The sequence below is a fragment of the Patagioenas fasciata genome, chromosome 1, assembly GCF_037038585.1.
Source record: "Patagioenas fasciata isolate bPatFas1 chromosome 1, bPatFas1.hap1, whole genome shotgun sequence".
Lineage (NCBI taxonomy): Eukaryota > Metazoa > Chordata > Aves > Columbiformes > Columbidae > Patagioenas > Patagioenas fasciata.
The window spans coordinates 137,695,054-137,707,482 of NC_092520.1; the positions used below are offsets into that span (position 1 = coordinate 137,695,054).

At 40.0% G+C, this 12,429-nt stretch overlaps 1 protein-coding gene across 8 annotated transcripts in view; it reads left to right on the forward strand.

Annotated features, from left to right (window-relative positions):
* Nucleotides 1–12,429, forward strand: part of SOX5 (SRY-box transcription factor 5) — a 657,930-nt gene that overhangs the window by 161,097 nt on the left and 484,404 nt on the right. For all 8 annotated transcript variants that reach the window (XM_071815743.1, XM_071815738.1, XM_071815734.1 and 5 more), the window contains one exon: nt 4,621–4,708. The gene's annotated coding sequence lies outside the window, so the exon portion shown is untranslated. The remainder of the gene's footprint in view (nt 1–4,620; nt 4,709–12,429) is intronic.

A 12,429-nucleotide genomic window follows, 5' to 3' on the forward strand; every position in this document is an offset into this window, starting at 1 on the left:
GGGGATAAATGACTCTGGTTGGCAAATAGATTAAAAAAAAAAAAGAAAAAAAAGAAAACCACCAAACACTCCCCACTTCCCTCCAGACTTCTTTTATTCCTCAGCCATATGAACAGGTAGATACTGAGGAGATAATATTGCACAAGATGGCTGGTATTTTTATAGCAGAAAAATGACTTCTTGTTGCTGTTTTTAAAGGCAAACAAACAAACCGCACCACCAACCCAACCCCACTAGTTTTCACTGGTTTGTGTTTTGATTTTGATAGATCCATCCTATGATTCTTCCTACTTCATGTTGTAAAAAGCAGTATTCTGAAAGCCCCATGCATGGATTGGATTTGGGCTTGTGAGATGAGAACTTGAGTTTGAAAGTAGGAGGGTAGGGTCTTTTCTGAAGACAACAGGTTTTCAAAAACAGTTATGGTTTTTTTTTCTCATATTTTTTTTTTTTACTTTTTTTTTTTTAAAGAGTGGATAAAAATTTGCCCAGTTATATCCCAAGACACTGAAGACCTCATCTGCAGCATGGTTATACAGGAGATGCAGCAGCACAATTTTCTTTATGCTGCTCCATGAATTCACTTCATCCTTAGTGGGCAGGCCGAAGACCTGAAGAGTCAAAAACTAACAGCTGTAAGCCTCAGGAAGTTCTTGTGAAAATGAAAATATAGACAGAAAACCTTGTGTTTCTGTGTTTCTCTCATTCTGTTCTCTATAGTGCGTAACTGGAAGCAGCTTTAACCACCCCAGAGGTGAAATGTGGAGTGATGTGAATCACAGTGGCTGTAAATGGCTGTTTTCTGTGCATACTGTGTGGCGGGCTGGGCGTTTGATTTTTATCCCTGAGAAAGATCCAGCAGATGTTCGTGATGCCAGTATTTTACTTCACAAATGCTATGTTAGATGATGAGAGAACCAGGCTGGGTATGCAGATCAGACTAGGTTAGGTGAGATCCCACCCACCATCACTGTGGAACTGCCCACTGTCAGAAGATGGAGCCAGGCCTCTGCCTGCCCTTCTCCCTGGTGCCTTCAGAAGGTCCTGCTGTTACTCTGTGCTGGGGAAGGGCTCATCACTGTTCTTTTGAGGCTTTGCTCTGTTTGCTTCCTAAAAGAAAAATCCACTATCACAAGCTTATGTCATCTTCAGAGCAAAGCTATCACAATGCTTGGCACTGAGGGACATTTTCCTGGTGGCCTGAGTAAAGAGGCAATGGGTTGAACAGGATGGAGGAACTTAAAGATTGCATCAGTGGAAGCCTCTTGGAGGCAGGGTTGTGTGGAGATTGTGGACTTGTGTCTTGAAGACTGATCTGTTTTCACCACTATTAAAATTCAGGGAAAGTGTTGGGTTTTTGCTTTTTTTTTTTTTTTTCTTTTAATCTCCCAAAACCACCACCACCAAAAAAACCCACACGCAAAATGAGTTTTAGTAAAATATAATACAATACCTAGTACAGGATATATTATACAGTATATGATGTATTACTCTCTATAATCGTGATCTCGTAGAAGTCTCTGTAAGAATGTGTGCTCCAGTTTGAGACTCCTTTTTTCTTCAGTCTCCTCTTTGTGCTTTTCTGTGAATTTAACTGCTGTGGACAGAAAACTGGCTTGCTTCTGAAATGCTGCCCTTGTAGTCCTCCCAAGTGATGGTCCCCAAACTGTGTTGTTGTAGAAAGAAAAACATTGTAGGACATGTTATGGAAATAGAGAGAAAGTGGATAAAAAAATAGCTAAAAGTTTTCTAGGTACATCCTATGGAAACCATAGTTAAGATGAAATTGAATTTAATTGCAGAGTAGGATCTAGGTTTCTTCACATGCCAACAGATCCTTTTTTTGCAGGTTCTGTCACTCCCTTCAAGACCATAGCCAAGAACCATAATTTTTGAAGTCTCTAATGTTTGGGGGTTGCCTCATCTTCTCATTAATGAACAGTTGTAATTAGGTGCAATTTACCTTTATAAACACTTATATTTTTAATTCAACACATTAATTAAGCTTTGTGCATTCCAAGTAGATTTGATTTTTGCAGAGGGTCTTTTCCCATATGGATATCTTCCCTTCCTTTACGTTTCAAAGCTCGCAGCCAGTTGTTAGCCTTAATTTTGCTTTTTCTTTTCTAACGGTCATAAAACAACCCTTTCGATGTTTGCTGTTTCACACCAACTAGAAAGTTTTATGTAGATAAAGTTAACACTTAGAAAATTATTAAGCTTATTGTATGGGAATAAACTTGGGGCCACCCTGTTGTAAACTATCCTGGATCCAGCTGAGATTATAGCTCAGGATACTATTGTTGTTATTACATCTACTGTTGTTGTGATTATGTTTTCTTATTATATCCGCATCTGTTTAGGCACCCAGACCTGGTTGTGGAAGACACCGTGCTAAGTACAGAGAAGTAGAAAATGAAGCTACTTCAAAAAAAATCTAGAAATGTCTAGGTTTATGGAAAAAATCACAAAAGTTTTCTGAGAGGAGTTGGTTGAGGGAGGGTATGGGTCAGAAGTAAAACAAGCATGAGCAAGTATCACTGATCAAAAGTTGTAGCAGAAGACAAAAGAATGAGTAAAATGAGTGTTACTTTTCCTTTATATTCTGCTGGTATGAAGAGAATGGGATAGCATCCTGCCTTGGGTCCAGGTTGCTGGGAAAGACAAAAACTGGGGAGGGGGGGAGAATAATTGTTTACTCTAAACAAGCATTACAGGTCTGATCCTCCTGTGATGGGTCTTCATGTTCCCAGGATCCCATCTTAAGCAGGAGTGAGTGGAGTGGGGCTTGTTCCTTCCTCAGCTCCTGGTGCATGTCTGCTATATGTGTTGGCTGGGGAAGGAAGAAAAAGAACAAATTTTATATTGTGCTAATTAGGTGATGAACGTTTAATAAGATAACCAGTTTGAAACAAGAGTTAAGAAATTTATATTTTCTGATTCTTGGGAATGCTAGCAACCATGTAGTCTGGTAGGTCCTGCAGATGTTGACTTTTTATTTTTTTTAAAGGTAATTTTGATGAGCTGTCCTCACTGACTTTATTTTTCCTTCAGCATAGATTTACTTGAAGAGCCCACAGAGATAGAAATCTTTCCTCATGTTTGAGGAAATTTCTATACCAAAATATAGAGAATGCATTTGTTTGCTCATGTGGTTGATCAAGAGTAATATGGGAAGTAGAGGTTTGTCTTTACAAAGTTTGCCTGTATTCAGAGCCTCAGTGTGCACCAGGGATGGTAGTCTTTTGAAATCTCATGCACCATCCTGCTTTTGGTGGTTGTCTTTTTATGTGCTGCAGCTTTTCACAGGGTGTTCTCAGACCTTGTAGGGCTTCCAAAGCAATTCCACCAAGTTAAACTAGTAGAAAAGTGCTTGGTTTTATGTATTCAGGTTACTGATTTTTACAATTCGGTTGGGTGTGTGCTGCTTTGTAGTTTAAAACAAGATTAATTCCTATTTATTTTTATTCATTCATATGTTTCATACTACAAATAATGTGTTTTGGTTAGACTAGGTTGTAGTAGATTGTACTGCATCCTAGGGATGCAAAACCTGACTGAAAGGGCAGCCATTTCGCACCTGAGGTGGTGCGGACTTTGGCTTGGGTGAAGTTGATGTGTCACGTCACAAGTACGGTCTCAGACTTGCTCATACAACTGTGTTCATGTGTTCTAGCTAAACAACTGAGTATTTTATGTTTTCGAGTTGCTGCTTTGATGTGTAACCAAGTGAACCGACCCAAGGCACAAAGCTGGTAAGGGGGAGCCTGTGGCTAGGCAAGGCCACTTGCATCCAGCAGCCTGGTTGTACCCTTCCACACAACAGTGTCACGGGCCTCTGCAGGGGTGTCCCAGCTCCCACCTCGTGCGTCCAACATGTTCACACCTTGTACCACAAAGCGCTTCTTTCTCCTCAGCCAGCGGGTTGAAGGCTTTGGGACAGAACACCAGCAGCAGCATCTCTTGAACTGTGCAGGAGGTGGGGTTTGGGAAGTCATGCTGTCTAGGGTTAGTTGTTGGAGTTCTGGCCTTCGTCATCCCTGAGGGAGATGGCAGTCTGTCACCCATGCAGGAAGCTCAGGTGCAGCTTGGAGAACCTGGGGGCAGGGCTTAAGTCATGGAGTAAGTGTGTGAGTAACCCTCCTACTCACAGGGCAACAGCTGAGAGCAGAGGAGTTTTTGCTCCCAGTGCCTCACTCGCACCACTAACCATGCTAAACAAGTTAATCATGCAAATGTGTTAGGTGAGGGATATAAAAACAGAATCAGTGAGTGTAGGTTAGCTGGTTCAACACTCAAGAGAATCAGGAATATATAGTCGTATATTTCTCCTAGTTCAATCTTTGTGTTGATTTATCAGTATAAGAGGTGCCACTTAAATTCTAATAATGTCTACTACTTTTTTTTTGGCTATTGCATATGACAATGAAAAGCTGCCACAGAAATATGTTTGGGGTCACACATTAATTTACACCAGCCTCTGTTCTGCAAAAAAGAGTTCATGAACTAAACGAAAAGGAACAGGGAGGGGGATGTCTAGCAGTGCCCGGGCTTTTGTTTCATGTTTTGGATGTATTTTCTTTTCAAAATGTTGATATGCATTTGCTTTTGTTTTTCTAGCCTTCCTCTTGCTGATGACTGGGTTCCTGTTTGATCCTGTTTACAAGCTTCCGAAGACTGAAAATAACCCCAACTCCTCTGTTATTGGGTAGGAAAACAAAACCATATAAAGACATACAGCAATTACTTTCGAGGGCTAAGAGTATGGAAGGGTGTGGGGTATGAAGGGAGAGCTTGTGGAGAAAAAGGAGAAGGTTACGAGGTTACCACAAAAGACATTAGTGTACACAATTTTTCTCACCCACTCTTTTGGACTGGGGAGGAGTGGGCATATCAGCAAGTAAATAAGGATGTTCTCCAGTGTGTGTATTCACAGTCTAAAGGTTTTAAGTTGCTCTATACTTTCTGTTACATATTCAAGCTGCTTTGCAGTTCTATTTCAGTCTATTCAAAACCGCCAGAAAGATTTTAAAAGATTTTTTTTTTTTAACTCACTGGCAAGATAAAGATTTTTCCCTACATTACTATAAATTTATGGATATATGTGCAATATTTTAGTAGTAGTGATGTATAAGTGTATACATCCCAAGTGCTGAGTTCCTATAAATACTTTATAAAATGATATCTTGCAGTTAGGGAAAGTGGATGAGGAACAATCCTGTTAAATGTTGTTGTTGGCCTAACAGGAGACTCAGATACGGGTAATCCCACAGCTAACGTATCTGCTCAGTCTTGTGGCAGTGTTTGTGTTTAACCTGACTGCCATAAACAGCAAATGTTTGTGGCATTAAGGTATCAAAGACAAGCACCTCCTTTAGGTAGTGTGGTTTTTATCCTGTTATTGTGGAATTCACAAATATGTGAATAGGTGAATATGTTAAATGGTGTTGAGTGTGAGTCTGTTCCAGGGTTAAGCTTCACCTAGCTTGATCAGGTTGCTACCATAGTAATGTATTCTGGTATAATTAGTGCCTTTGCAAGAAAAGTGGCAATTGCTATCGTTTCAGGATTAGAAATGCAGCCACAGTAAAAGGTAATGTTTATTTCCAGTTTTCGTCGGTGGAAGTGAGGAAAAGGTGTGGCAGGCGGTAGAGAGCCAGAGCTGCTGTGACTTAGGAGGTAGGGCCAACTTTCAGATGAAACCCTGGAACAGCCTTCTTGATCTCAGTGTGGTTTTGTCCGCCTTTAGAGGACTATTTCACTGTTGTGGTTGGGACACAACTACTAATTATGTTTAATTGCAAGATTACATGATTTACTCATATTATTGTGTAAATCAGTGCTTTTCTGCTTTGTAGTGAGGCCTTAGACACATGTATGAGATGACAGTCTAAGTCATGGTATTTTAAAATGGTTGATTCAGATATAAGAAACTTCTATGATTCACTTTTCTCTTTCTAACTGCCAGAAGTCAGTTGTCACATTCTTGTATTTTTTTCCTCTTCTAAGTAAGCTTATCAAAGAAGAAATCACTAATTTACCATCCAGTGCTTGATAATCAAGGAAGTGAAACTTCTACTTTAGAGAAAGAAAGAAATCCTTTGCTGAGTTGCTGAATGTGTTTTATTTTTTAATAATAAAAGCTTACCATGAACTGACTTCTTTTTTTTTTTTAATTATATTATTTTTTTGAGGCCTTCATTCTGAGAGGGTCACTAGCCTTTGAGAATTAAGCCACTTTGTTGACAGATCTGTCTTATAAATCGAACAGTTTTAATTAGAACTTTATGCTGCAGATTTCTTACTTTTTAATGTGGGTGGTGGTATCAACAAAAATGTCTAATGAATTTGATTGAAGATGATTTTAAAAGGTCTGCCACCTGTAGATAAAAATGTGCATTACTACACATGATAATTATCAAGGCTGAAGGCCGTGACATGATCCATTGACCTTTTGAAATCAAAACACTTACTGTAAAGAAAAAAGGCACCAGTTTCTCCATCTGTGTTAATATTGGACATGTCTGTATATTCTACTATATCAATACACTGTAATATATCTAGGAGGAAAAAAAAAAGATACTTTAGATTGTTAGATCCAAGTTTCCCATCTTTTCCTCTACAGGCTTATGAATCTCTTGCTATTTTTGTAAGTGTTGAGATTATATTTTTTTTTAATTTAATGAAATAGATTGCTAAAAATACTCAGGTATCTGAGACAGCCGCAAAACACCTCTGAGCCACCCTACAAAAATAAACTAGTTTTGTGCGTGCAGGATGAAAAAGAAAGTGTACAGGAACAGATTTCAGCTCAAGGCCTTCTAGAGGGGCATTTGCAATGAGGGAGGGGAACAATAATGCAGCAACTATCATTGTAAAAATTATGAAAAACACTTTGATGGTCCTTTTTAAAGTCAGTTCAGTAAACAGGGGCCACAGCAAAAGCCTGAAAGGCAACTCTGAGTTTGCCATTAACAATCTCAGCCCCTTGCTGCTATTTGCAGTTGAGGAGGAGTGCTTCTGCATGCAGTAATGGTGAGGAAAACTAAAGGGAAATAAAGGATGTGAATGAAAGATTTTCTCTATTCATATGAGTACTTGGAACACCAAGCAAGCGAAGAAGCAGCAATTTTAGCTAAGCTAATGTAATAGAAGACCATTGCACCCAAACTGTCTCAGCAGAACTTCCTGCATAATTAGATTGTAAATCTTCTCGACTGAGGAAGTTTTGCCCAGGGTCAGATTGTCTAAGTAATAATCCATTCTACATAAATTAGAAGATTTGAACTGCTGGGATACATTATTACATTAGTTTTGTTTTTTATTCCTAATATAACTAAGGAGAACAAACGCAACAATTCTTTTATTCTTTTTAATTATGTGATGTCTCTTTAGCTTTTGATTACCTCAGAAGGCCTTCCTGTAGGTTTTTGGATTTTTCCTGAGCAATGATGATGAAGTTGCCATCTAGGCAAATTAATATGCTTTTAATATACTTTAGAAAGTGATACCACAGAATCCTTTGGCCACCAAATTCTATCATTTCACTTCCTGTTTGAAACTTTTAGTCAGAGATGCTGCTGCTCTTTGTTTGTGCTGCAGTTTTTGTGATATTGAAGTTTTACCTCCCACTGACCTGCTTGTTCTGCAAAGAATAGTATTGCCATCTTCAGGGTAAGAATTGATGGGCAAAAATTTACTAATAACTGATTTACAGCAAGCAGGCTTCTAAGTTTTTAATTCAGGTTGGGGGTCTTTTTGAGAAAAAGATTGTGGGTACTTGACATGCATATACAGCTGTATGTAAAAGTGGCAGGTAAATCCAGAGATCGCTATTTGGGCAAAAATATCCATTGGGTTTTCAGTATTTGGACTACTTGAAGGAAGCAAAGGTCACAATGTATTTGTATGGACTTGTCAGTGATTTCCCCCCCATACACGCTTTCACTATGAAATGGAGGAGTGGCCAACTTTTCAGGAGAACCTTTTGAACTTACAGCTTTTGGACTGGACTCTTAGGGTGTCTGCTGGTGCTAAAAAGCAGAGAGTGGGGATGTGGAGGGGCTTGTGGAAGTGCTCACAATGGTACACCTTCCTGAGGCTATTTTGAGCTTGCCCCAACTCCAGAGTCTCCGTTAGATGCATGTGTTAGAGATTTAGACCTTCACAGACACAGTAACTGGTGGCAGGATTGCAAACCTAGCTTGATCTAGCTCTGTGATGGGTTGTATTGTTGTTGTATGTGCAAGTGTTGAGAAAAATGTAACATAAGGAAAAAGTTGGCCTCCGTCATTAATGGTGTTTTTAAATATATGCCTGTTTTTACTGAAAATTTGTACATTACATGATGGTAATTTTTTTTGAAAGAGAAGAAGGAAGATATCTGGGGTGGGGGAGGTACTGAACTCCCTGTTTCCCATCTACTTTCTCTGATTAAGGGTAGAAAAATAATAATAAAAAAAATAGATAATTCTGTATTTTCAAATACTGGAGTTTTCATTACTAGATGCTGGTTCTGTGAGCTCAACTGTCTGGTGAGTCTGTGATCAGCCTATTCTGCAGAGCACTGACAGCTGAAGGCAAAGCATAAATTCTGGTGGAAACAGCAAGTGCTCTCAAAGGTCCTGGAAACAGGGGTATTGCCAGGATGTGTGGCCACCCTTCTCTCAACTGCTGTGTAAGGAATAGACTTCCAGATTCCTTTTTAATTTTTCTCTGTTTCTGTGAAACAGCAATGGATATGGAAAAGGAATAACACTTCAGAAGAAATAAGGCGGGGGGGGAAATCTGTGAAAGCTCTTTAAAACTGATATTTTGGGGGAATACCAAAGCATTCAGGTGCTCTTGGAAACATACAGAAGCACTGGAAATAAGGAGAGAAAATGCCATTTTTTTTAGTTCCACTTAAAATCCAAGCTTCCTCTCATTACTGCTGTTATAATCCTTATACAAATACATTTATGTGTTTAATTTTTTTAATTATTATTATTAATGTAACAGCAAGTAGTGCTGTCTTTTCTCAGGAACTCCAGATAAAAAGAAAATCAGAAATCAGACCTCAAGACTACTTCTGAGGCAGAAATAATCCAACCATTATTTCTGGTGTAAAAGGTTTGTGAATAGCATCATTTGCCTAGAAGCTGTTTTCCAACCTAATAACTCCCGGAATAATGACCTAAAACTGTTTCCAAGAGGATTAAGGCCCATATAACTATTAGGAAGTATAAGTTTTTGGAAAAGCTTCTTTCTGATTGGTGGAGAGGTGAGTTCTGATTTAGGTTAAAGCTGCTTGCTGAGGAGAATCAGTTTCAATCTCTCTGAAGTCAAAAGTGTTGAAGTAATCCTCTGGAGAAGGATTGTCTGAGGGTTTTTTTCTTTTTATATATAACATATATGTGTATATATGGATATTACTTATTGCCATAATGACCTCAAAGATGGTCATTTAACTGGGTTTTTAATCCATTTGGGAGGGGTTTTTTTAATCTTCTGCTTTACTTTGCCGTGGGCAAAAACCATTCAAAATGGGCTGTGATCGCAGCTGAACGCTTAGCTTGTTGGTTAATCATCACTTGAACACTCTTCATTGGAGAGACTGCGGAACAGAGGATTTATTATCTCTAATGATATCGGTGGGTTTTTAAGGTTGTGAACACGTTGTATGTACTTTACTCCTGTTAATTGCTTTTTTTTAGCTAGTGTGATCTGTAAAGGGGAGGGGGGAGAAAACGTGGGCTCAGGGTGACTGGGGAATACCCACTGTACAGGGTCAGGCATTAAGGGTTAGAGGAATGCGTGGTTTTGCAATTGAATCTCTTTGCTAAAGAGCTGCTCGCAATGTTGCACTTTTAAATTGGCAAAACTTGCCAACCGTGCAACAAAGCACTGGTGACAGAAGTTCACTGCAGAAAGCACGTGAATTTGCACTGAAATGGCTGTTAACCACCTATTGTTTTTCACCTTCTTGAAATAACCGGAGCTAATGCCGTAGCTTCTGGCTGAATCCCAGAGATGTCTCAGCAGATCACGCTGAAGACCTGAAATCATCGGTGAGTTCAGCCAGCTCTATCCCAGGGTGCCCCCAATGACAGCAGTCAGGATTGGTTTGCATTGGTCCCAGGAGCATGCTTGTGTAAGAATGTGAAATAAACATCTGCCATTAGCAAAGTAAAATAGAATTATTTGGCTTATTTACCTGGGGAACTAGTATCACTTGCCATTCAGTATGGTATATATGCATATATTAAATCTGGCCTTTAGATAAGTTCAGCCTTGCCTTGCAATTTAAAGGTGGTTTAGTAGACCTGCTCACTAATAAGGTAACAGTAAGATTTGGTTGTCAATGGGTTGTTGTAGAAGACAGAGCCAGTTTTATGGGGCACTGAAATTTGTCTTTGGAAAATGCAGAAGGGATTTAATCAGTGGTGGTACTTAACATGCAGCTGAACTGGGCCCTGTTTTGAAAAAAATCAATGTAATTTTTGCATTTGTTGACTATAGCCACAACAGAGAAAGGCGAAGAAGTGTTTGCTGATCAGATATATGGCCAAATTATGCAGGACGCAGACTGCCAAAAATCAGATGCATATGCTTATGAGGAATTTTTCTGGTTCTATATGTACTATAAATGTATTCCACATGGCTTTATACAAAGCTTTCTGTTATTTCAGTAAATCACAAGCCACTAAGCTAGATCCAAAGAAGGTGAAGCTCTGAATAAAACTCTAACATTTTATGGCTTTTTTTGGAGTATATTGGCTTCATTAATTTGTGACTTTGATGGTCTCTGGACAAGCATTGAAAAGACAGGCGAAAGTTAATGGATTTTTTTTTTTCCCACAAAGTTATCTTGTTACAGGTATGCTAGCAGACAGGGAGAAGAAATTTCCTTTTTATCTTCAGTATTTTAGGTTTCAATTTTAAACCAAGGCTGTATAGTTTTATTTAAAATAAATTGTTTAAGGAATACCGTTGCTGAAGACATTATTTGATGTGACCAGGTTTGGCAAAACTTCTTGCCTTGCCTGAATATGAGTCTTACCTGGATTTTGCGGGGGCGGGGAGCACGTAGAGGGGAAATCTGTGGTCCCTCCACTTCCAGCTGTGAAACTGATGGTGTGATTGTGCCGGGTTGTCTTCCCAAGCCCCTGTGCAGGTCTCTTTGCTGACCTGGGAGCTCCTCAGCATGTCCCCAAGCAGGACTCAAAGTCTGGCTATTGTCTACCTTGTTTCCCTTCTTAATTTGAGAACTCTGAATTCTAGCGTTACAATTAAAAATATGAGAAGAGTGAGTTGGTTAGGAGCAGAGGAATGGAGTTTACTAAGCCGTAAACTTAAGAGTAGAATTGCAGAGTTGTTTTTTTTTTTCCTGTTGCAGCAACAAGTTGCTCTAGTCCCTCCCCATCTCTTTAACCACCATTCTGCAGTCAGGTACTGGAATCAAATGGGAGTTAAGAGAATGAACACTTCCTCCCTCCCTCCTGCCCCCTGCCTCAACAACAGCTTGACTTTTCTAATGAAAGTGCAGTTTTGTTCTCAGGATTGATGATAGAAATGCAGTTTCATCCCACTTGGTTGCTTTGTCCCTTGCTCATGGACTCAGAATTACACCTTCTTACTGTACCTTTTCCACATACGTGAGCTTTTATCCTTTCCGTCATTGCAAATCTGGGAGAGGAAACAGAGTCCTACTCCCTGCCGTGCATCATCTGCGCAGCTGCCAAGTACATGCCAAGTATGAGGCAGATCGTGGTTGTCACTTATACCAGTGTAACAGCGATGGAGGCTACTGGATTTGGTTACTGGAGACTTTTGGGACAGCTACTGTAGTGCATAATATGGTTGGGGAAGTGCATTGTGCGAGGTCTGGTGTGGAGGACTGGCATGGGGGCAGTGATAGTGACGCTGCACTTTGAGGTCTCACTCTGGTTTCTTAGCGGCCACAATCAGAACAAGAGGTTTGTATCCCTTTCCTTAGGTAAGGGGAGGAAGGACACTGATGTCCCACAGCTGCTTTTTGGTGAACCTTTGTAATCTTAGATGATAATTTCAGTCTGGTGTGTCATGCCTTCATCTTCAGGTACCAGATAATGTCTTGGCTGAGAGCAGGGGAGTGGTGAGTCCCCACCCTTGGAAGATTAGGCCTCTTTGCAGCATCTCAAGTGGGGTGCCCCATGCTGAAGCACCTGAAGCTTCCAGCTCTTCTGAGTTATCAGATGGGAGCCGTCATAAGGAAAGGGGAACCACAGGAGTCCTGCAACTGGAAGTTGTGAGATGGGAGAGCCGATGACTTCCAATTTCAGCACCTTTGAAAGGGTTAATGCTGAGGTGCTCCATTGTATTAATGATGGTTGTCTTCTCGCAGAGCCCGTTGGGCTCTTTCAGGGGCCTCTCAAAACAATGAGTGCAGTGAGGCTGTTCTGTCTAATT